Raw genomic sequence first — 22,635 nt, 5'->3', positions numbered from 1 at the left:
GAGTCAGATCAAAAGTTTTTAAAACAGTTTTGATTTCTTTTGCCATATTGTTTTCTGCATTATCTATGTGAATGTTAAAATCTCCAGCAATGGCAAAGCAGTCAAACTCTGAGGAAATAGAACTTAACAGTTCTGTTAAGTTCTCAGCAAAAGCTGGAGAGTATTTTGGAGGCCTGTAAACAATGATAAGTAAAATGCGTGGAGCACCTTTTAACACAATACCCAGATATTCGAAAGACGGGTAATTCCCAAATGATATTTGCTTACATTGATAGACATCTTTATAAAGCGATACTTTATACTACCGATTGATATGGTCAAGCCTATGGATATTTGTACAAACAAAGTCTTTAAATATATGAAGAATAATACATGGATATCTTTCTGGATTTTGCCCTTTCATATCAGAAGAAGGCTCAGGAAACATTTTAGGCATTACTATCGAGAGTGTAGAGCCAAAATTAAATGAGTTCAGACATTCCCTTGAGGCGTGAAAGGCCCTCGTGTTTTGGAAACAATCCTCTTACCTCTAAGGGACCTCGTTCATGACGTGATCAGCTGTTTTCCTGATGTGGTACCTCTTTTAGACTTGTTTTACCAACAAATTCCACAGTACCTGGCGCTGTGGCTTAGCTGGTCAAAGCGCCTGTCTCGTAAACAGGAGATCCTGGGTTCAAATCCCAGCAGTGCCTTTGGCACAGGATATGGGAGTGCTTAACCTTTTCACATATGAAAGTCTTTGCATGACGAACTGTGTTTACCTGCACAAAACTGGAAAAACTTAAGAAGTGCTGCGCATGCAACACTTCCCTGAAGTGTGTCATTTTATGGTACAATGGATAGAACTTTGGACTTCTAGGATGCGAATGGAGAAATTCCCTGGTTGTGAGTCCCACCAGAATAGTCAGTGGCCTCTTTTGCTCTGATGTCTCTGTGAGTCAGACATATGTTTAAAACTGGGGTCCACAAACTACTTCAGAAGCCTACCCTTCACATTCTGCTCATCTCCCTTATTGGACACACCCACGTCAGATCATTGAGTACTCTACTAAGTAGCTCAATTAACTCTGTTGAAATAAGGAAGATAACGAAAATGTATAGCGTCTGGGAGGTTTCGAGAATGGTTTGAAAACCACTGGCTTAGGCCAGAATCTGCTACTTCCTATTGTTGAGATCCAGCCTCTGGATGTATTCAAAACAGTCTTTACAAATATGAATATATAATTCATGAAAATCTTTCTGGATTTTGTCTTTCAGATCAGCTGAAAGCATAGCAGAGATTGCTTTCCATTTCTCCCAGCTGAGACTGAATTTAGATGTACTGTATCTGGAGGTTCCAAAAACATTTCAGACACAAGTATTGAGAGTTTCAGATATTCCCTCTTTCTTCAACAGAGCCCTGATTGCCCCTCGGGTTTTGGAAATAATCCCCTAACCTCTTTCATGATGTAATCAGCTATTTTCCTGACCTGCTACCTCTTTTAGACTTTTTATAGCAACACATTGTAGAAGGTTCAGCAAGTGGCGCTGTGGCTTAGTTGGTCAAAGCGCCTGTCTTGTAAACAGGAGATCCTGGGTTCGAATCCCAGCAGTGCCTATGCCACAGGATGTGGGCACCACTCACTTAATCTTTTACATATGTAAATCTTTGCATGCTGAACAGTGTGCATCTGCACAAAATGTGGAAATCTAAGAAGTGATGTGGATGCAATAGCGTCTTAAAGCTTGTCTTTTGTGGCTCTGTGGCGCAATGGATAGCGCATTGGACTTCTAGGTTGTGAATGGAGATATTCAAAGTTTGTGGGTTCGAGTCCCACCAGAGTCGTGCATACCCTCTATTGCTCAGATGTTTTGGAAACAATCCTCTTACCTCTAAGGGACCTCGTTCATGACGTGATCAGCTGTTTTCCTGATGTGGTACCTCTTTTAGACTTGTTTTACCAACAAATTCCACAGTACCTGGCGCTGTGGCTTAGCTGGTCAAAGCGCCTGTCTCGTAAACAGGAGATCCTGGGTTCAAATCCCAGCAGTGTCTTCGGCACAGGATATGGGAGTGCTTAACCTTTTCACATATGAAAGTCATTGCATGACGAACTGTGTTTACCTGCACAAAACTGGAAAAACTAAGAAGTGCTGCGCATGCAACACTTCCCTGAAGTGTGTCATTTTATGGTACAATGGATAGAACTTTGGACTTCTAGGATGCGAATGGAGAAATTCCCTGGTTGTGAGTCCCACCAGAATAGTCAGTGGCCTCTTTTGCTCTGATGTCTCTGTGAGTCAGACATATGTTTAAAACTGGGGTCCACAAACTACTTCAGAAGCCTACCCTTCACATTCTGCTCATCTCCCTTATTGGACACACCCACGTCAGATCATAGAGTACTCTACTAAGTAGCTCAATTAACCCTTTTGAAATAAGGTAAATAACGAAAATGTATAGCGTCTGGGAGGTTTCGAGAATGGTTTGAAAACCACTGGCTTAGGCCAGAATCTGCTACTTCCTATTGTTGAGATCCAGCCTTTGGATGTATTCAAAACAGTCTTTACAAATATGAATATATAATTCATGAAAAGCTTTCTGGATTTTGTCTTTCAGATCAGCTGAAAGCATAGCAGAGATTGCTTTCCATTTCTCCTAGCTGAGACAGAATGTAGATGTATTGTAACTGGAGGTTCCAAAAACCTTTCAGAAACACGTATTGAGAGTTTCAGATATTCCCTCTTTCTTCAACAGAGCCCTGATTGCCCCTCGGGTTTTGGAAATAATCCCCTAACCTCTTTCATGATGTAATCAGCTATTTTCCTGACCTGCTACCTCTTTTAGACTTTTTATAGCAACACATTGTAGAAGGTTCAGCAAGTGGCGCTGTGGCTTAGTTGGTCAAAGCGCCTGTCTTGTAAACAGGAGATCCTGGGTTCGAATCCCAGCAGTGCCTATGCCACAGGATGTGGGCACCACTCACTTAATCTTTTACATATGTAAATCTTTGCATGCTGAACAGTGTGCATCTGCACAAAATGTGGAAATCTAAGAAGTGATGTGGATGCAATAGCGTCTTAAAGCTTGTCTTTTGTGGCTCTGTGGCGCAATGGATAGCGCATTGGACTTCTAGGTTGTGAATGGAGATATTCAAAGTTTGTGGGTTCGAGTCCCACCAGAGTCGTGCATACCCTCTATTGCTCAGATGTTTTGGAAACAATCCTCTTACCTCTAAGGGACCTCGTTCATGACGTGATCAGCTGTTTTCCTGATGTGGTACCTCTTTTAGACTTGTTTTACCAACAAATTTCACAGTATCTGGCGCTGTGGCTTAGCTGGTCAAAGCGCCTGTCTCGTAAACAGGAGATCCTGGGTTCAAATCCCAGCAGTGTCTTTGGCACAGGATATGGGAGTGCTTAACCTTTTCACATATGAAAGTCTTTGCATGACGAACTGTGTTTACCTGCACAAAACTGGAAGAACTAAGAAGTGCTGCGCATGCAACACTTCCCTGAAGTGTGTCATTTTATGGTACAATGGATACAACTTTGGACTTCTAGGATGCGAATGGAGAAATTCCCTGGTTGTGAGTCCCACCAGAATAGTCAGTGGCCTCTTTTGCTCTGATGTCTCTGTGAGTCAGACATATGCTTAAAACTTGAATCCACAAACTACTTCAGAAGCATACCCTTCACGTTCTGCTTATTTCCCTCTTTGGACACACCCAACTCAGATCACAGAGTACTCTACTAATTAACTTAAGTCACCTATTTAAAGAAGAATAGGTTGAAATCCACTGGCCTAGGCCAAAATCTGCAACAACCTATTGTTGGCCACCTACCTCGAAGAAAAAGAAGAAAAAAAAACACGCTTTCCATTTCACCAAGCTGAAACAGCATTTAGATGTATCGTAACTGGAGGTTCCCGAAACATTTGAGACACGAGTACTGAGAGTTTCGATCCAGAAATAAATGGCTTGAGATATTCCCTTGTCCCTCAACAGAAGCCTGCACACCTTTCAGGTTTTGGAAATAATCCTGTAACTTCAAAGGGACCTATTCATGATGTAATCAGCTATTCTCCTGACATGCTACCTCTTTTAGACTTTGTATACAAAAGCATCGAACCAGTGAAAGTAACTGGCGCTGTGGCTTAGTTGGTCAAAGCGCCTGTCTAGTAAACAGGAGATCCTGGGTTCGAATCCCAGCAGTGCCTAATCTGTGGCTTCTAAGAGTAGTCATTTAACCTTCTCCTTCTCTGACGTGAAAGTCTTGGCAGGAAAGACAATCTGGACTTCTCGGTTGCAAATGAAGGTTTTAAAAAGGTTGTCGTTTTTTGGGTCCCACCAGAGTCACGAATGGTGTCCCTTTGCACAGACGTCTTTACCAGACTGACATTTGCTTAAAGCTGGGGTTTTCCAACTTTTTCAGAAGCCTACGCAACACATTTTTCTTCTTTTCCTTATTGAGCACACCCAAGTCAGATCGTCGAGTACGTTAATTATCAATCAATTATTTGATTCACCTGTATTAAATGAGAGAGATAATAAAAAATATATATATATGTGGTGCAGATGCGCTTCAAGAATGGTTTGCAAGCTCCTGGCTTAGGCCTGAAATCTGCTACTACCCATTGATATGGTCAAGCCTATGGATATTTGTACAAACAAAGTCTTTACATATATGAAGAATAATACATGGATAACTTTCTGGATTTTGCCATTTCATATCAGAAGAAGGCTCAGGAAACATTTTAGGCATGACTATCGAGAGTGTAGAGCCAAAATTAAATGAGTTCAGACATTCCCTTGAGGCGTGAAAGGCCCTCGTGTTTTGGAAACAATCCTCTTACCTCTAAGGGACCTCTTTCATGACGTGATCAGCTGTTTTCCTGATGTGCTACCTCTTTTAGACTTGTTTTACCAACAAATTTCACTGATCTGTGGCTTAGCTGGTCAAAGCGCCTGTCTCGTAAATAGGAGATCCTGGGTTCAAATCCCAGCAGTGCCTTTGGCACAGGATATGGGAGTGCTTAACCTTTTCACATATGAAAGTCTTTGCATGACGAACTGTGTTTACCTGCACAAAACTGGAAAAACTAAGAAGTGCTGCGCATGCAATACTTCCCTGAAGTGTGTCATTTTATGGTACAATGGATAGAACTTTGGACTTCTGGGATGCGAATGGAGAAATTCCCTGGTTGTGGTTTTGAGTCCCACCAGAATAGTCAGTGGCCTCTTTTGCTCTGATGTCTCTGTGAGTCAGACATATGTTTAAAACTGGGGTCCACAAACTACTTCAGAAGCCTACCCTTCACATTCTGCTCTTTTCCCTTATTGGACACACCCACGTCAGATCATAGAGTACTCTACTAAGTAGCTCAATTAACCCTTTTGAAATAAGGTAAATAACAAAAATGTATAGCGTCTGGGAGGTTTCGAGAATGTTTTGAAAACCACTGGCTTAAGCCAGAATCTGCTACTTCCTATTGTTGAGATCCAGCCTCTGGATGTATTCAAAACAGTCTTTACAAATATGAATATATAATTCATGAAAAGCTTTCTGGATTTTGTCTTTCAGATCAGCTGAAAGCATAGCAGAGATTGCTTTCCATTTCTCCTAGCTGAGACAGAGTTTAGATGTATTGTAACTGGAGGTTCCAAAAACATTTCAGAAACACGTATTGACAGTTTCAGATATTCCCTCTTTCTTCAACAGAGCCCTGAATGCCCCTCGGGTTTTGGAAATAATCCCCTAACCTCTTTCATGATGTAATCAGCTATTTTCCTGACCTGCTACCTCTTTTAGACTTTTTATAGCAACACATTGTAGAAGGTTCAGCAAGTGGCGCTGTGGCTTAGTTGGTCAAAGCGCCTGTCTAGTAAACAGGAGATCCTGGGTTCGAATCCCAGCAGTGCCTATGCCAGTGGATGTGCCTATGCCAGTGGATGTGGGCACCGCTCACTTAATCTTTTACATATGTAAATCTTTGCATGCTGAACAGTGTGCATCTGCACAAAATGTGGAAATCTAAGAAGTGATGTGCATGCAATAGCGTCTTAAAGCTTGTCTTTTGTGGCTCTGTGGCGCAATGGATAGCGCATTGGACTTCTAGATTGTGAATGGAGATATTCAAAGGTTGTGGGTTCGAGTCCCACCAGAGTCGTGCATACCCTCTTTTGCTCAGATGTCTTTGTGTTGGACAAGCATATGCTTAAAACTTGAATCCACAAACTACTTCAGAAGCATACCCTTCACGTTCTGCTTATTTCCCTTATTGGACACACCCAACTCAGATCACAGAGTCATCTACTAATTAACTTAAGTCACCTATTTAAATAAGAATAGGTTGAAATCCACTGGCCTAGGCCAAAATCTGCAACAACCTATTGTTGGCCACCTACCTAGAAAAAAAAGAAGAAAAAAAAACACGCTTTCCATTTTTCAAAGCTGAAACAGCATTTAGATGTATCGTAACTAGAGGTTCCCGAAACATTTGAGACACGAGTACTGAGAGTTTCGATCCAGAAATAAATGGCTTGAGATATTCCCTTGTCCCTTGAAGGAATACAAGTTTATTAAAAGGTTTAATCTAACTTCTAATACTATCATATATAAACTGAGAAAGTTCTGTTTGTTGAAGTTAGCATTTCAGGTTAGGATGGTAAATGATATCAGCTGTGAAACAGTTTCCAGCAAGAGAATCTGGCAAATCCTGTTTTCTCCATTGTAAGTTAAATGAGTCTGATCACTGAGACTTTCTTTAATGGCTCTGAGATGGCTCTTGGAACCAGAGTTCCTGGCCACTATCAGCATTTGAATAGTTATGCTGATTCCATTGGATTGGTAATGCCCTCAGAGTAGGGTGTGTTCGTACTACATTTGCATGCTTTGTTTGAATTTATCTCCACCTCCAGAAGTCCCTCCTCTTAAAATGCCTATAATATACCATGTAAAGTTACTTTAATTTAGACGATGTTGGAATGACTGCAGCTACCGACAAGCAATAAAGAACTTCTGCTTGGAAAACTTCCACCCTCTCCTGGTCTGAGCTTCTAACTTTTCTACAAAGAAAAAGATCACTACAGATGGTGCCGTGACCCGGATAGAATTAACTCCACCTGAATCCAGATTGGAATTCAAGCTCAAAGATCTGACTGCATTCCAGAGAGAATCTTACCTGAATACAGAACTGAAATCTCCACTCAACAAAGACTGAGTTCCAGAACTGAAATCTCCACTCAACAAAGACTGAGTTCCAGAACTGAAATCTCCACTCAACAAAGACTGAGTTCCAGATCTGAAATCTCCACTCAACAAAGACTGAGTTCCAGAACTGACTCCTGAAACTTCAAAGCTCAACAAAGAACAAACTTTTTTTGGCTGAGTTCCAGACGGAATCCTTTCCGTACAAACAACGATTTGGTGAGTTTCACTCTATTCAAAGAACCACTGAAGACCAGTACAAATCTCTGCGCCGTCAGAGAACAGTTATCAGACAGCTGCAGTGTCTGGCTAACAAAGTTACCCTTTAAAAGTTTATTTTCAAGATGAAAGTATAGCCTCTACATTGCTAGAGAATGTATCCTCTAAAGTTAGGGAAGGTTAACATTACGTGTCAATATTGGTGAACCTCTGTTCAAACAGGGATGTGTTTATCCTCTTAAAGTTAGGAAGGTGAAAGATCCTTTGCATTTCCTTTTAGAGAAGATTAGCGTAACGTGCTAATATTTTCTGTGTTACCCTTTGCTCTGGGTAAGGAAGGTTAACTGTGTTATCGAGTGTAGCCTCTTTTGATCAGAGAAGATTTAGTGTTTTTGTTTGTTTTATCCTCTAAAAGTTAAGAAGGTGAAAGATCCTTTGCATTTTTCTTTTAGGGAAGATTAGCGTAACATGCTAATAGTTTGTGATGTGTTGGTAACAAGGAAGTTTAACAAGATTTGATCTGTGTTAACAAGTATACCCTCTGTTGATCAGAGAAGTTTATTTTTTGATTGTGTGGTAACAAAAGAAATCCACAAAATGGTTAGAAGAAATGCTAGGCTAGTTCCATCAACTGAGAAAAATTGACTAGCTAGCCCTTTATGGACAGACAGTGAGTTCAAGTCATTGTTAGGAGAGAAAATGGATTCCATAATGACTGAGTCAGTTAGATTGGATTTGACAAAGAAATTTGGTATTGATCCAGACAAAGTTTGGTCTATTGAAGAATGCAAGAAGGTGTTAGGTGCATGTATCAGAAAGAAAAACATGAAAGGCATAATCTGTTGCCATAGAGAATATAGCTTATCCATTGCACAAGAACAAACTAGGTGTATTGATAAATTAAAAGAACAGAACAAACAAATGCACACTAAGGTGGGCCATAACAAGGCCTCAACCAAATGTGACTCAGAAGACCAACAGTCAGATGAAACTTATCCTGACTGATAAGCCTGTAGATTCAGTAAAGGTATGTGTTGCAAGAAGATCTCAGGGAATTGAGGGAACTGAAAGTGTTCCTCCCAACTCTTCTGTTGTCCAAAACCAAACTGTTGCCAAAGCACTCGGACCTAGAGACATAGAAAGACTATCCCAAAGCTTACCTTCAGTACGCACAGATTTTTCTGATTTTAGAAGGGCATTGATCAGTAAAATGCGTCTTTACGACATGTCGTTGGCAGAAGTCACACAGCTGATGTCACAAATTCTAACTGAATCTGAATTCAACAGTTTTGAGTCTGCTGTTACTTCTGAACTACAACATGCCAGAAAAGATGAATTGAGAGAGGGAGTTCTGAAAGCGTTGAAGAACATTGTTGGACCCAAAATTGACTGGTCGAAGATCACTAGTTGTTTACAGAAGAAGGGTGAAACTGTTAGTGAGTACACTCAAAGATTTTGCCAGTCAGCAGCAGCGTACAGTGGTATAGCTGACACTTCAGAGAAGGTGTTAGAAGATAATGGTCCCCTAGTTCGCACATGGTTTGATGGTCTGTTGTCAGAACATAGAAAAGCATTGCCTTTCTTAGACTTAGCATGGTCCACTAGAACCATACAAAACAACTTGGAGAGGTTAACTACTTGGGAAACAGATTCTGATGTCAAGGCAAGAGTAAAAATTGCAGCAGCATCCTTTAAGGTCAACACAGAGAATCAACAGAAACGCAAATGTCCTAAGAGAGAGGGCAGCAGTTGTTATTACTGTGGTAAACATGGACATTGGGGAAAGGAGTGTAGGAAAAACAAAAAGAACTTTAAACAAGTTAACAATGTTACTCAGCTCCTACTCAGTCTGCTTGCTACTCTGAAGCAGCCCGTCCCCTCGTCATTAAACTCGTTGGGCAGCTTGTTGATGTGTTAACCATTTGGGCTGTGAGTGCTTAATTTCCCCAGTAACTTTCAACAAAGATGAAAGACTTATTTTTGTTTAATAGAACAAAAGGAAAGTGACTGTCTCACCCTTCCTTTGGGGAACACCAAGTTAAGTAGACTCACAGCCTTAAATGTAATTTTACAGCACAGACCTTTCATCATTAAGTGTGTTAGGTCAGACTGTAAACGTAAAAAAAGCCCTCATGCAGTGTCCACAATAATGCCAAATATTGTCTTACAGCGTGCACCTGTCACAAATCCGTCCTCATGTATGCTGTCTGCTATGACTGAAGTTTTGTTAGAGGATGAAGGAGAAATTACGCACGATTGTGTTACGCTTACATATACACCTATGAGTGAAGTAAAAGAAAAAGGTAACAGACGAGCAGGTTATGCAGTAACGTCCACCACGGAAGTGTTAGCTTCAGGACGTCTTCCAGATCATTTTTCAGCTCAAGCTGCAGAACTAGTAGCCCTAACAAGAGCATGCACGCTAGCTTCAGGATCGGTTGCTAATATCTACACAGATTCCAGATATGCTTTTGGGGTAATTCATGATTTTGGTGTCAGGTTGAACGTGCAAACAGAACAATCAAAATCAGGCTAAGCAAAATGCATCAGGAAGGAGTACCATGGGTTGAAGCGTTGCCAGCAGTACTGTGTAGTATAAGAGCCTCACCTAACAGATCAGTAGGACTGAGCCCTCATGAGATTATTACTGGACCCCCAATGCAGATGCCAGGTGTGATTGATCTTAGAAATGCTGATGTACACATTGCCTCAGATGCCCTTATCACTTACTGTGAAAACCTCACAAAGGCAGTACAGAGTGCCAGAGAGAGAGTTGAGTCGTGTTGGCAGACTCCACCAGAAGGTGGACACACTATCATCCCAGGTCAATGGGTTATGATAAAGTCATTCAAAAACAAGCCATTAGAGCCTAAGTGTGACCATATCAAGTGATGTTGATTACAGCTGCTGCAGTATTATGTCAGGGAAAGAAAACCTGGACTCATGTGTCACACTGTAAGGTTGTTCCTGCTCCAACAGGGATAGCATAGGACACGAACCAGTGGGGAGCCGAGGAAAGAACCGATTGCAACAGGCGTCGGTGGCCAACCCTTCGGTGAAGAATCCCTCATAGGCCTTCCCATCCATTAATCCATCCTCATCTCACTGCGTTCTTTAGGTGTCATAATTAAGAAATAGGGAAGAAGGAACAACAATAGCAGACTCGGAAAAGTTTACAACCCTAGTGTTTGAACAAATACTGCTCTCCTGTCTTTTGTTTTCTCTCTTCCTCTGTGCAGATAACACTTGATGGCTGAACCGAGACCCATATGCACCGACCTCCTCGTCTGCGTATGAAGACATAACCTCAAGAAACAACTAGACCCACTCCCGAGCCAACTATCACAAAAGGATAGAGAAAAGAAAAAGAAAAAATAAATACACAACGCAGAGACTACGAAACCTTCAGTCATACATCGACATGATCAAGATTGTCCTACTACTACACATCATGAAGATCGCACAAAGTCCGGACTCCAGAAACAACATATTCTTAGAGCTGATGAATATGTCACAAATGCCTTGTTTGCTGGAAAGAAAGTGTGCATGTCACATCCGAAGATGACTGCATTCCAGGACTCACTTGTGCACAAACATGGTGGTCCAACAAGACATTCTTGATCTTTCAGCAAAATTACACCAAGATGACTGAAGATAATTCTTCATGGTTCAGAAACTTGATTGATCACGAGAAAATCACAGTTCCAACCAGAAAAGACTCACGGACCCTAATTGCATGTTTTGTTTATGTGTCAACATGCAATTACAGAAAAATAAACACAGAACATGCCTTATGTGCCTGTAACTATCACAAGTTGCAAGAATGAATTTTTAATTGTTTAAATTTGTATATAGTGTGGGAGTAATTTAGAACTCCCAAAGGGGGAATTGAAGGAATACAAGTTTATTAAAAGGTTTAATCTAACTTCTAATACTATCATATATAAACTGAGAAAGTTCTGTTTGTTGAAGTTAGCATTTCAGGTTAGGATGGTAAATGATATCAGCTGTGAAACAGTTTCCAGCAAGAGAATCTGGCAAATCCTGTTTTCTCCATTGTAAGTTAAATGAGTCTGATCACTGAGACTTTCTTTAATGGCTCTGGGATGGCTCTTGGAACCAGAGTTCCTGGCCACTATCAGCATTTGAATAGTTATCCTGATTCCATTGGATTGGTAATGCCCTCAGAGTAGGGTGTGTTCGTACTACATTTGCATGCTTTGTTTGAATTTGTCTCCACCTCCAGAAGTCCCTCCTCTTAAAATGCCTATAATATACCATGTAAAGTTACTTTAATTTAGACGATGTTGGAATGACTGCAGCTACCGACAATCAATAAAGAACTTCTGCTTGGAAAACTTCCACCGTCTCCTGGTCTGAGCTTCTAACTTTTCTACAAAGAAAAAGTTCACAACACCCTTATCCCTCAACAGAAGCCTGCACACCTTTCAGGTTTTGGAAATAATCCTGTAACTTCAAAGGGACCTATTCATGATGTAATCAGCTATTCTCCTGACATGCTACCTCTTTTAGACTTTGTATACAAAAGCATCGAACCAACGACAGTAACTGGCGCTGTTGCTTAGTTGGTCAAAGCGCCTGTCTAGTAAACAGGAGATCATTGATTCGAATCCCAGCAGTGCTTATGCCACAGGATGTGGGCACCGCTCACTTAATCTTTTACATATGTAAATCTTTGCATGCTGAACAGTGTGCATCTGCACAAAATGAGGAAATCTAAGAAGTGATGTGCATCGAATAGCGTCTTAAAGCTTGTCTTTTGTGGCTCTGTGGCGCAATGGATAGCGCATTGGACTTCTAGATTGTGAATGGAGGTATTCAAAGTTTGTGGGTTCGAGTCCCACCAGAGTCGTGCATACCCTCTATTGCTCAGATGTCTTTGTGTTGGACAGGCATATGCTTAAAACTTGAATCCACAAACTACTTCAGAAGCATACCCTTCACGTTCTGCTTATTTCCCTTATTGGACACACCCAACTCAGATCACAGAGTACTCTACTAATTAACTTAAGTCACCTATTTAAATAAGAATAGGTTGAAATCCACTGGCCTAGGCCAAAATCTGCAACAACCTATTGTTGGCCACCTACCTAGAAAAAAAGAAGAAAAAAAACACACCTTCCATTTCTCCAAGCTGAAACAGCATTTAGATGTATCGTAACTGGAGGTTCCCGAAACATTTGAGACACGAGTACTGAGAGTTTCGATCCAGAAATAAATGGCTTGAGATATTCCCTTGTCCCTCAACAGAAGCCTGCACACCTTTCAGGTTTTGGAAATAATCCTGTAACTTCAAAGGGACCTATTCATGATGTAATCAGCTATTCTCCTGACATGCTACCTCTTTTAGACTTTGTATACAAAAGCATCGAACCAGTGACAGTAACTGGCGCTGTGGCTTAGTTGGTTAAAGTGCCTGTCTAGTAAACAGGAGATCCTGTGTTCGAATCCCAGCAGTGTCTTATCTGTGGCTTCTAAGAGTAGTCATTCAATCATCTCTGATGTGAAAGACAATCTGGACTTCTCGGTTGCAAATGAAGGTTTTAAAAAGTGTGCCGTTTTTTGGGTCCCACCAGAGTCACGAATGGTGTCCCTTTGCACATACGTCTTTACCAGACTGACATTTGCTTAAAGCTGGGGTTTTCCAACTTTTTCAGCAGCCTACGCAGCACATTTTTCTTCTTTTCCTTATTGAGCACACCCAAGTCAGATCGTCCAGTACGTTACTTATCAATCAATTATTTGATTCACCTGTATTAAATGAGAGAGATAATAAAAAAAATATATATATATGTGGTGCAGATGCGCTTCAAGAATGGTTTGCAAGCTCCTGGCTTAGGCCTGAAATCTGCTACTACCGATTGATATGGTCAAGCCTATGGATATTTGTACAAACAAAGTCTTTAAATATATGAAGAATAATACATGGATATCTTTCTGGATTTTGCCCTTTCATATCAGAAGAAGGCTCAGGAAACATTTTAGGCATTACTATCGAGAGTGTAGAGCCAAAATTAAATGAGTTCAGACATTCCCTTGAGGCGTGAAAGGACCTCGTGTTTTGGAAACAATCCTCTTACCTCTAAGGGACCTCGTTCATGACGTGATCAGCTGTTTTCCTGATGTGGTACCTCTTTTAGACTTGTTTTACCAACAAATTCCACAGTACCTGGCGCTGTGGCTTAGCTGGTCAAAGCGCCTGTCTCGTAAACAGGAGATCCTGGGTTCAAATCCCAGCAGTGCCTTTGGCACAGGATATGGGAGTGCTTAACCTTTTCACATATGAAAGTCTTTGCATGACGAACTGTGTTTACCTGCACAAAACTGGAAAAACTTAAGAAGTGCTGCGCATGCAACACTTCCCTGAAGTGTGTCATTTTATGGTACAATGGATAGAACTTTGGACTTCTAGGATGCGAATGGAGAAATTCCCTGGTTGTGAGTCCCACCAGAATAGTCAGTGGCCTCTTTTGCTCTGATGTCTCTGTGAGTCAGACATATGTTTAAAACTGGGGTCCACAAACTACTTCAGAAGCCTACCCTTCACATTCTGCTCATCTCCCTTATTGGACACACCCACGTCAGATCATTGAGTACTCTACTAAGTAGCTCAATTAACTCTGTTGAAATAAGGAAGATAACGAAAATGTATAGCGTCTGGGAGGTTTCGAGAATGGTTTGAAAACCACTGGCTTAGGCCAGAATCTGCTACTTCCTATTGTTGAGATCCAGCCTCTGGATGTATTCAAAACAGTCTTTACAAATATGAATATATAATTCATGAAAATCTTTCTGGATTTTGTCTTTCAGATCAGCTGAAAGCATAGCAGAGATTGCTTTCCATTTCTCCCAGCTGAGACAGAATTTAGATGTACTGTATCTGGAGGTTCCAAAAACATTTCAGACACAAGTATTGAGAGTTTCAGATATTCCCTCTTTCTTCAACAGAGCCCTGCATGCCCCTCGGGTTTTGGAAATAATCCCCTAACCTCTTTCATGATGTAATCAGCTATTTTCCTGACCTGCTACCTCTTTTAGACCTTTTATGCCAACACATTGTAGAGAGTTCAGCAAGTGGCGCTGTGGCTTAGTTGGTCAAAGCGCCTGTCTTGTAAACAGGAGATCCTGGGTTCGAATCCCAGCAGTGCCTATTCCACAGGATGTGGGCACCACTCACTTAATCTTTTACATATGTAAATCTTTGCATGCTGAACAGTGTGCATCTGCACAAAATGAGGAAATCTAAGAAGTGATGTGCATGCCATAGCGTCTTAAAGTTCGTCTTTTGTGGCTCTGTGGCGCAATGGATAGCGCATTGGACTTCTAGATTGTGAATGGAGATATTCAAAGGTTGTGGGTTTGAGTCCCACCAGAGTCGTGCATACCCTCTATTGCTCAGATGTTTTGGAAACAATCCTCTTACCTCTAAGGGACCTCGTTCATGACGTGATCAGCTGTTTTCCTGATGTGGTACCTCTTTTAGACTTGTTTTACCAACAAAATTCACAGTATCTGGCGCTGTGGCTTAGCTGGTCAAAGCGCCTGTCTTGTAAACAGGAGATCCTGGGTTCAAATCCCAGCAGTGCCTTTGGCACAGGATATGGGAGTGCTTAACCTTTTCACATATGAAAGTCTTTGCATGACGAACTGTGTTTACCTGCACAAAACTGGAAAAACTAAGAAGTGCTGCGCATGCAACACTTCCCTGAAGTGTGTCATTTTATGGTACAATGGATAGAACTTTGGACTTCTAGGATGCGAATGGAGAAATTCCCTGGTTGTGAGTCCCACCAGAATAGTCAGTGGCCTCTTTTGCTCTGATGTCTCTGTGAGTCAGACATATGCTTAAAACTTGAATCCACAAACTACTTCAGAAGCATACCCTTCACGTTCTGCTTATTTCCCTTATTGGACACACCCAACTCAGATCACAGAGTACTCTACTAATTAGCTTAAGTCACCTATTTAAATAAGAATAGGTTGAAATCCACTGGCCTAGGCCAAAAGCTGCAACAACCTATTGTTGGCCACCTACCTAGAAAAAAAGAAGAAAAAAAAACACGCTTTCCATTTCTCCAAGCTGAAACAGCATTTAGATGTATCGTAACTGGAGGTTCCCGAAACATTTGAGACACGAGTACTGAGAGTTTCGATCCAGAAATAAATGGCTTGAGATATTCCCTTGTCCCTCAACAGAAGCCTGCACACCTTTCAGGTTTTGGAAATAATCCTGTAACTTCAAAGGGACCTATTCATGATGTAATCAGCTATTCTCTTCTTTTAGACTTTGTATACAAAAGCATCGAACCAGTGACAGTAACTGGCGCTGTGGCTTAGTTGGTCAAAGCGCCTGTCTAGTAAACAGGAGATCCTGGGTTCGAATCCCAGCAGTGCCTAATCTGTGGCTTCTAAGAGTAGTCATTTAACCTTCTCTGATGTGAAAGCTTAAAGCTTGTCTTTTGTGGCTCTGTGGCGCAATGGATAGCGCATTGGACTTCTAGATTGTGAATGGAGATATTCAAAGGTTGTGGGTTTGTCATATGGGTAATTAATAAATAAAAACGTATCGATACAAGGCCCCCACTCCAGAGCATTTTTTCACACACCGGCTTGTCTTGTGGATGTCTTGTGGATGCCATACCACCTTTGGAAGGTCAGGCTGTGCTGTCCTGTGTGTGGAGAATCAGGGTGTTCTGGTTAACCTCCACCAGCTGCATGGATGTTCCTCCCATCACCAAGCTGTTGCCCAGTACAAGCTGCCTTATCCTGCGATAGTCTTGCAGGATCAGAGACCATCTTGACAGGGCTCCCTTGCCTTTTCTTTTGGGGCTTGGGTGGACAGTGCAAAGTCTGATGAAGATGGTCTCCACCAGACGGCAACAGTCAGGCCACTGAGCAGGTGCGCTGCTTGCACCCAGCACACATCTGGTGGTGCTCTCTACACCAGGGTGAGTGGGCTTCTTCGGGACCTTGAAGCGTCCACTCAGCAGTCTCTTTCGGCATCGACTGTCATACACCACCCGTTCCTTGTCCCGGTCATCCAGGTTCTGCCAAAGAGCAATTATGGTGTTGGCTTCCTGGTTGGTCAGGCTGAGGGCTGTGTGGTCCCGGAGATCCACCAGATATTCTGCCAGCTGGTCCACATGTTGATAACCCGGGATATTTTGGTAGTCAACAGCCTATTAAAAAACACAAACATGCAATACAATTATTACATCACATCTGTCTAATGCATAATTCCATAACTGATTGTGTTATTTTCCTGTTTATCACCGTAAAGCACTGTATAGTACAAAGCAGAGAGCGCCATTCTTGACATTTTACAAAGCACCAAATAAATAAAGATGACTTGACTTGATGTGTATTTGCAGCTTACAAATGAATTTAGGCTGTACTTTTAAATGTAAAATATGTGGAAAGTCTGTATTTAAAGCACTGGATGTTAATTCATCATAATTATTCTAGTTAATTTGAAAGACATACAAAAGAGTATTATTTACCGTCTCTTCTTCATCAACATCCTGACCAGCATCCTCTGGCTCTGAAGGGAGAGTTGAAACAGATGTTTCAGACGGAACAGGTGTGACAGCAGTCCCTGAGGGTCCAGGTGATGAAGGAGACTGTGTGAGGACAAGTTTGGGGTCAGGGATCAGTGAAGGGGATGTGGAGCCCAGTACAGGTGTGGCACTGCTGGTGACCAGGGTGGAAGAACCCAGTGTCAGTGTGGAAGAGGGTGGTGACAGAACAGCCTCCGGATCTGCTATTGTGTGATCCTGGCTGATGTCACAGAAGCCCTCATCTTCATCTCGCTCCTCCACACTGAGGTCCTCAATGAGCTCTGCTGTCTGCTCAGAGTCAGGATTCATGTCCTGCAGTGCCTGACCAGTCTGCTGGAACAGATACTGCACTCCAATGAGCTCACCTGAAATAAAAACAATAAACAAACGGAAATTAAATAGAATGTTGTGTATCATATTTGATACATTAGGCTTTTGTAGTAGCTCATATAGTGTGAGAATATAGAGCTCATCGTCAAGGAGAAAAAAAACAAAACAGTTTTATTTAGAGGCCCAACACGTTTAATTATGTGGGCAAAACATGAAATGAAATGCAATACAATGATGATTGAGAGAAAAGTCTGATGATCATTTTGATATTTACATGTAACATGATTTTCTAATCAAGTGAACCCAAGCTGCTTCAGTCTAGTAACTAGTCATTAAATATTAGTAACAATATAAAAGTTATTCTTACAATTACTTTATAAAATCAGTAAAGGTTTCACAATGAAAAGAAACGTGAAGCACGAGCTGAAGGTGGACACTTTTACAATTATACTAAAAGACTATAATCAATCAGACGACAGAGGCCAGGTTTCCTAAAAATTTTTGATCATGTTGATCATTTAGAGTCCTTTAGAAACTTGCATATCAATTATGATACAATCGACTCTATAGGGTTAAATCTGACATATAGACGGAGGTTACACAGAAATTGCAAGTTGATAAAATAAAAAATATATAAAATAATTCTCACCGGTGTAACATGCAGGGGGACAAAACGTGGGGACCACTTTCCTGCCAAACAGCTTTTCATAATTGCCGTTTACACAGTGAACAAGTTCTCCTGTGTAGCTGCGCAAAGCTGATGGCTCCGATGACAGGGAAGCAGCCTCCCGGTCCTGGTTCCACCGGTGTAGACCCTCCAGCAGATAAATCTGAAAGTTCAGACTGTTTGCACTGGTCCCTGTAAATAGACACAACAGTGTTTAGGAGGTGTTAAAGGAACACACAAAAACACTTAATGCTCTTTCTTTACACATGCACAGTGTGTGTGACAAAGACAATACCTGGGATGAAACGGTTCAGGTGTAAATGAAAGGACTCGAGAGAAGTGGAGCCTCTGGCACATCTGTAGGTCTTCAGAAGCACGCCTCCCTTGTTTAGGCTCCCTGTCTCTGTATAGAGCACAACACCAGGGGGGTCTTGAATGCATTTCACATGCTTCTTCTGGACATTCCAGATGTGCTCCATCCTTTCTCGGTCCAGGAGAGGAACACCCAGGGAGTCTTTGCCCTTGCTGCTCAGGAGCTCTGTAAGCAGCCGCTCAAGGAGAAGGATGGTAGTCTCCTCTCCACAGGTCCTCCTCCGGCAATGGAGTGCCAGCTCATTCCTGGTAAGATGCTTGTTGACATCTTCATCTGTCAGCGCAGGCCAACCCTGGGATATCAACAGCTCTCTCTTTGCTTTGCGAAGTATAGAAACATCAGCCGCATCCCACTCAAAAATGCACGCTGACAGCCGTGACATGAAGATGGGATACAGCTGATGGGCATCAGTTGTACACCCCATGGCAATCCTGCGCATAAAATGCCAGATGTCCAACCGAATCATGAGATCAGGCCACCCTCTGAATCTGGTTTTCAGCTTGGTCTCACCAACATCAGTGCAGCAGCCACAGTCCACGTACAAAACAGCAGGTGGATCCACACTAGCCTGCTGGTACCTTTTCACCAGACCATCGACCATCATGTCCAGTCCTGCTCCTTCCTGTGCTGTCAGCACACTCATGAGCACCTGACCAAACTCATTGCCAACAGAGGTAAGCCAGAGTCCCGTTCCCCTTGCCGTCCCAGCCAGCTTCTTAGTGATCTGCAGTAGATGACAGGAAGCATGCAATGCAATGAAACATCACACCATCTAGAATATGATACTCATGCTCTGATAATGATATAACAGTAAACACCATAAATTAACAAAAATCCCCTGCTAACCTTTTTAGTAGAATCCATCTTCAAGACTGAACCATACGTAGATGTTATCCTTGCATGGATTTCATCCAGCCTTGTCAGGATGTCTTGGCTGTACACGGTGAGCAGCCACTTGCAACTTGGGACCACTGTAGGCTCTGGGGGTTCCTGGAATTGTATTTGCAACACCCCGGGTCGTTTGAGGAAGTCCACACATTGGGTGGTGGACCGGGCCATACGCTGGAGCCACTCCTCACTGTGGTTCTCACGCAGCTGTTTGATGACCCGCGTGGGACTGTTGCCTAGGCCACGCTCACGCAGGAGCCGAATGACTCTCATATCACAGGCATACCTTAGGAAAAGCAAAATCCACACATTCATATATTTTACGTAATTGATTTGTAAAGTATTTGCAAACATATGTGATGATGGGCTATCAACTGGATGTGGAATTAAAGTGTACTTACTTCCGCGTGAGGATGACTCGAAATTCAGAGCGATGGCCCAGATCCAGCTGTTGCAGGACAGTCTGACTCCAGGACACATGCGAGGCTTTACACTTGGTACAGATGAGGGTTTCTGTGACCATGTTGTACATCCTATCGATGTCCAGAACCTGCCGTGCCCTTTTGTGCAGACCGCCTCCAGTCAGCTGATGCTGCCCGCAGGCAGAATTGGGACAGAGAGCCTTGATCTTCCAAAGCTTGTACGGCATCCACAGCAACAGAGCATGACAAAAAAATCTGTCTGGAGCTGGAGCCTGGTTGTAAATAAGTGCTGGCTGTGGTGGGTAATACCAGAGCTGTAGGTTGTCTCGAAGCTCTGGTTTTCCCTTGGGCCCCATTTTAAAAAGCCTGCTGGCAATCCACCTGTGATCCTCTGGTGGCAAAGTGTCCGACCACAAACGATGCAGTCGAACTGCAGATGCATCTTGCAGTAATGCCCCCGAAGGAGTAGTCTGTGAAGGAAAAAGACAAAACATTTAGTCTAGCATGTCGTTTATTTAATTACCGCTTTATCTATCCAAGACTACCCTCATATAAAATAGAAAATATTGGATGTCAAAAACGTACTTAAGGTTATAGAATAAAATGTATACATTTGTTCCAATAGTTTTCAGAATTGTGTCAGCTGCTAGCACTAATTTGTGTGACTACTGAGTTGTGACAGTTAATATGCAAATTCAATTATTTTGGACCAATAAAATTTGAAATTACTTACCGAGACAACATGCAATGAAATATAATATATGTTGCATATATAACAAGAGAAAGAAACAGTCATAACTGTCCAATAATTTTAACTAATCCTAGATGGAATTATACAATACTGTTTAAAGGTCTATGTTCAGTAAGATTCTTTTTGTTTTTGAAATATGATTAAAATACAGTCAAAAACAGTAATAGTGGGAAATAATATTGCAATTTAGGATCGCCGCTTATTTGAATCTGTTTTCAAAAGTATTTACAGTTTTTTTCAATTGCTAACAAGCGCTTACCCATACTTCAGATACTTTTTCCTAAACTCTTAACACAGACTCACACCAACAAAACACAATTGGCCAAATGGATAATTTTCTTCTCAATAACACATTTTGTTACAGATTTTTATGATTGTTTACACACTAAAATAAAAATTTCCACGCAATTTGCAAAATTCTACTCCAATGAGCAAAACCCCTCCACAGATTTGCACAACATTACACACAATGTCTGTTTTACCCTTTTAGCAAAACATTACACACAGTGATTTGTAAAACTCTACACACATTTTCACACCTTAGACACAGATAAGGATTGTGAGGTTACTTCCTTGTCATTACAAAGCCCCGGATTGCCATTGACCACACTAATGAATGAATTGGATATGCACATCCATCAGGCGTGGAAGCACACATGTGCTAATTTGAAAACGCATCACTCAGGAGTGCTATAAAAGGCAGCAGGTGAGTTCACCTGTCTTCAACAAAAATGGAAGGAGCTAGAAGAAGAAGAAGAAGAAGAGTGAGAATAAGAGGGGGGCTTAAAGAGGAGATGAAGGAGGTAGAGGAAGAGGAGAAGGAGGTAGAGGAAGAGGAGAAGGAGGTAGATGAAGAGAAGGAGGTAGAGGAAGAGGAGAAGGAGGTAGATGAAGAGGAGAAGGAGGTAGAGGAAGAGGAGAAGGAGGTAGAGGAAGAGGAGAAGGAGGTAGATGAAGAGGAGAAGGAGGTGGAGGAAGAGGAGAAGGAGGTAGAGGAAGAGGAGAAGGAGGTAGATGAAGAGGAGAAGGAGGTAGAGGAAGAGGAGAAGGAGGTAGAGGAAGAGGAGAAGGAGGTAGAGGAAGAGGAGGTAGATGAAGAGGAGAAGGAGGTAGAGGAAGAGGAGAAGGAGGTAGATGAAGAGGAGAAGGAGGTAGAGGAAGAGGAGAAGGAGGTAGAGGAAGAGGAGAAGGAGGTAGAGGAAGAGGAGAAGGAGGTAGATGAAGAGGAGAAGGAGGTAGAGGAAGAGGAGAAGGAGGTAGAGGAAGAGATGAAGGAGGTAGATGAAGAGGAGAAGGAGGTAGAGGAAGAGGAGAAGGAGGTAGAGGAAGAGGAGAAGGAGGTAGAGGAAGAGGTGAAGGAGGTAGATGAAGAGGAGAAGGAGGTAGAGGAAGAGGAGAAGGAGGTAGACGAAGTGGAGAAGAAGGTAGAGGAAGAGGTGAAGGAGGTAGATGAAGAGGAGAAGGAGGTAGAGGTTTTCAAAATTGCGTGTAAACAATTGAAAAAAACTGTAAATATATACTAACTCTTCATTTCAAAATAGAACACATCTTTCTCTGCACACACTAACTTTACCAAAACACTGGAAATCTGACTCAGAATGAAATTATTCTGTCAAAGAATAACACTTGTTTTCACTTCACAAGGTACATGCAGTCAATCAAAGTACTAGGGTTTCAAAATACTGGCTATTGTATTACAAAAACTTCATAGACTTTTGTATTTCAGTTTTACAGGTATTTGCATACAAAACATGCAATCCACCATTTTTACACTAAATTTATTGGTTGGGAACTGTATGTCCACATGTACAGTATTCCAGTAAAAAGCAAATCAGTTTTTTTCCCTTTACTGTTTACCAGCCTCTCTTAGCGAAAGACCGTGGTTGATTACATGGTCAATGAGAGTGGCACGAATTTCATCACTGACTACTGTTCTTGCAGCCTTTGGAAGCCTTTGGAAGTTCTTGCAGCCTTAGGCCTGCTCTTCTCCCTGGCCCTGCTCCTCTCACTGCACCTCTCATCTCTCACTGCACCTCTCACTGCACCTCTCACTGCACATCTCACTGCACATCTCACTGCACCTCTATCTGCACATCTCACTGCACCTCTCACTGCACATCTCACTGCACATCTCACTGCACATCTCACTGCACCTCTCACTGCACCTCTCACTGCACCTCTCACTGCACATCTCACTGCACCTCTCACTGCACCTCTCA

The 22,635-nt window shown here is 42.0% G+C and overlaps 17 non-coding genes across 17 annotated transcripts; all 17 read left to right on the top strand.

The window, feature by feature from the left end:
- The first annotated feature begins 618 nt into the window (after positions 1-618).
- On the top strand, positions 619-692 carry trnat-cgu (transfer RNA threonine (anticodon CGU)). The gene has a single exon. It is a non-coding gene; the product is annotated as a tRNA-Thr (tRNA).
- Positions 693-1,523: 831 nt separating this feature from the next.
- trnat-ugu (transfer RNA threonine (anticodon UGU)) lies at positions 1,524-1,597 on the top strand. The gene has a single exon. It is a non-coding gene; the product is annotated as a tRNA-Thr (tRNA).
- A 139-nt stretch (positions 1,598-1,736) lies between these two features.
- On the top strand, positions 1,737-1,825 carry trnar-ucu (transfer RNA arginine (anticodon UCU)). The gene is given in 2 exon segments: positions 1,737-1,773; positions 1,790-1,825. It is a non-coding gene; the product is annotated as a tRNA-Arg (tRNA).
- Positions 1,826-1,961: 136 nt separating this feature from the next.
- On the top strand, positions 1,962-2,035 carry trnat-cgu (transfer RNA threonine (anticodon CGU)). Its single transcript has one exon. It is a non-coding gene; the product is annotated as a tRNA-Thr (tRNA).
- Positions 2,036-2,865: 830 nt separating this feature from the next.
- On the top strand, positions 2,866-2,939 carry trnat-ugu (transfer RNA threonine (anticodon UGU)). Its single transcript has one exon. It is a non-coding gene; the product is annotated as a tRNA-Thr (tRNA).
- Positions 2,940-3,078: 139 nt separating this feature from the next.
- trnar-ucu (transfer RNA arginine (anticodon UCU)) lies at positions 3,079-3,167 on the top strand. Its single transcript is given in 2 exon segments — positions 3,079-3,115; positions 3,132-3,167. It is a non-coding gene; the product is annotated as a tRNA-Arg (tRNA).
- A 136-nt stretch (positions 3,168-3,303) lies between these two features.
- Positions 3,304-3,377, top strand: trnat-cgu (transfer RNA threonine (anticodon CGU)). The gene has a single exon. It is a non-coding gene; the product is annotated as a tRNA-Thr (tRNA).
- A 747-nt stretch (positions 3,378-4,124) lies between these two features.
- Positions 4,125-4,198, top strand: trnat-agu (transfer RNA threonine (anticodon AGU)). Its single transcript has one exon. It is a non-coding gene; the product is annotated as a tRNA-Thr (tRNA).
- Positions 4,199-5,828: 1,630 nt separating this feature from the next.
- Positions 5,829-5,902, top strand: trnat-agu (transfer RNA threonine (anticodon AGU)). Its single transcript has one exon. It is a non-coding gene; the product is annotated as a tRNA-Thr (tRNA).
- Positions 5,903-6,059: 157 nt separating this feature from the next.
- On the top strand, positions 6,060-6,148 carry trnar-ucu (transfer RNA arginine (anticodon UCU)). The gene is given in 2 exon segments: positions 6,060-6,096; positions 6,113-6,148. It is a non-coding gene; the product is annotated as a tRNA-Arg (tRNA).
- Positions 6,149-12,191: 6,043 nt separating this feature from the next.
- trnar-ucu (transfer RNA arginine (anticodon UCU)) lies at positions 12,192-12,280 on the top strand. Its single transcript is given in 2 exon segments — positions 12,192-12,228; positions 12,245-12,280. It is a non-coding gene; the product is annotated as a tRNA-Arg (tRNA).
- Positions 12,281-12,816: 536 nt separating this feature from the next.
- trnat-agu (transfer RNA threonine (anticodon AGU)) lies at positions 12,817-12,890 on the top strand. Its single transcript has one exon. It is a non-coding gene; the product is annotated as a tRNA-Thr (tRNA).
- Positions 12,891-13,599: 709 nt separating this feature from the next.
- On the top strand, positions 13,600-13,673 carry trnat-cgu (transfer RNA threonine (anticodon CGU)). Its single transcript has one exon. It is a non-coding gene; the product is annotated as a tRNA-Thr (tRNA).
- Positions 13,674-14,504: 831 nt separating this feature from the next.
- On the top strand, positions 14,505-14,578 carry trnat-ugu (transfer RNA threonine (anticodon UGU)). The gene has a single exon. It is a non-coding gene; the product is annotated as a tRNA-Thr (tRNA).
- A 139-nt stretch (positions 14,579-14,717) lies between these two features.
- On the top strand, positions 14,718-14,806 carry trnar-ucu (transfer RNA arginine (anticodon UCU)). The gene is given in 2 exon segments: positions 14,718-14,754; positions 14,771-14,806. It is a non-coding gene; the product is annotated as a tRNA-Arg (tRNA).
- A 136-nt stretch (positions 14,807-14,942) lies between these two features.
- trnat-ugu (transfer RNA threonine (anticodon UGU)) lies at positions 14,943-15,016 on the top strand. Its single transcript has one exon. It is a non-coding gene; the product is annotated as a tRNA-Thr (tRNA).
- A 734-nt stretch (positions 15,017-15,750) lies between these two features.
- On the top strand, positions 15,751-15,824 carry trnat-agu (transfer RNA threonine (anticodon AGU)). The gene has a single exon. It is a non-coding gene; the product is annotated as a tRNA-Thr (tRNA).
- The last annotated feature ends 6,811 nt before the right edge of the window (positions 15,825-22,635 follow it).

Source organism: Siphateles boraxobius, unplaced genomic scaffold (assembly GCF_051911475.1).
Source record: "Siphateles boraxobius isolate OS27281-9 unplaced genomic scaffold, OSU_SipBor_1 39, whole genome shotgun sequence".
Taxonomy (NCBI): domain Eukaryota; kingdom Metazoa; phylum Chordata; class Actinopteri; order Cypriniformes; family Leuciscidae; genus Siphateles; species Siphateles boraxobius.
The sequence above is the reverse complement of the archived record's forward strand: the minus strand, read 5'-3'. Positions and strand labels throughout refer to the sequence as shown.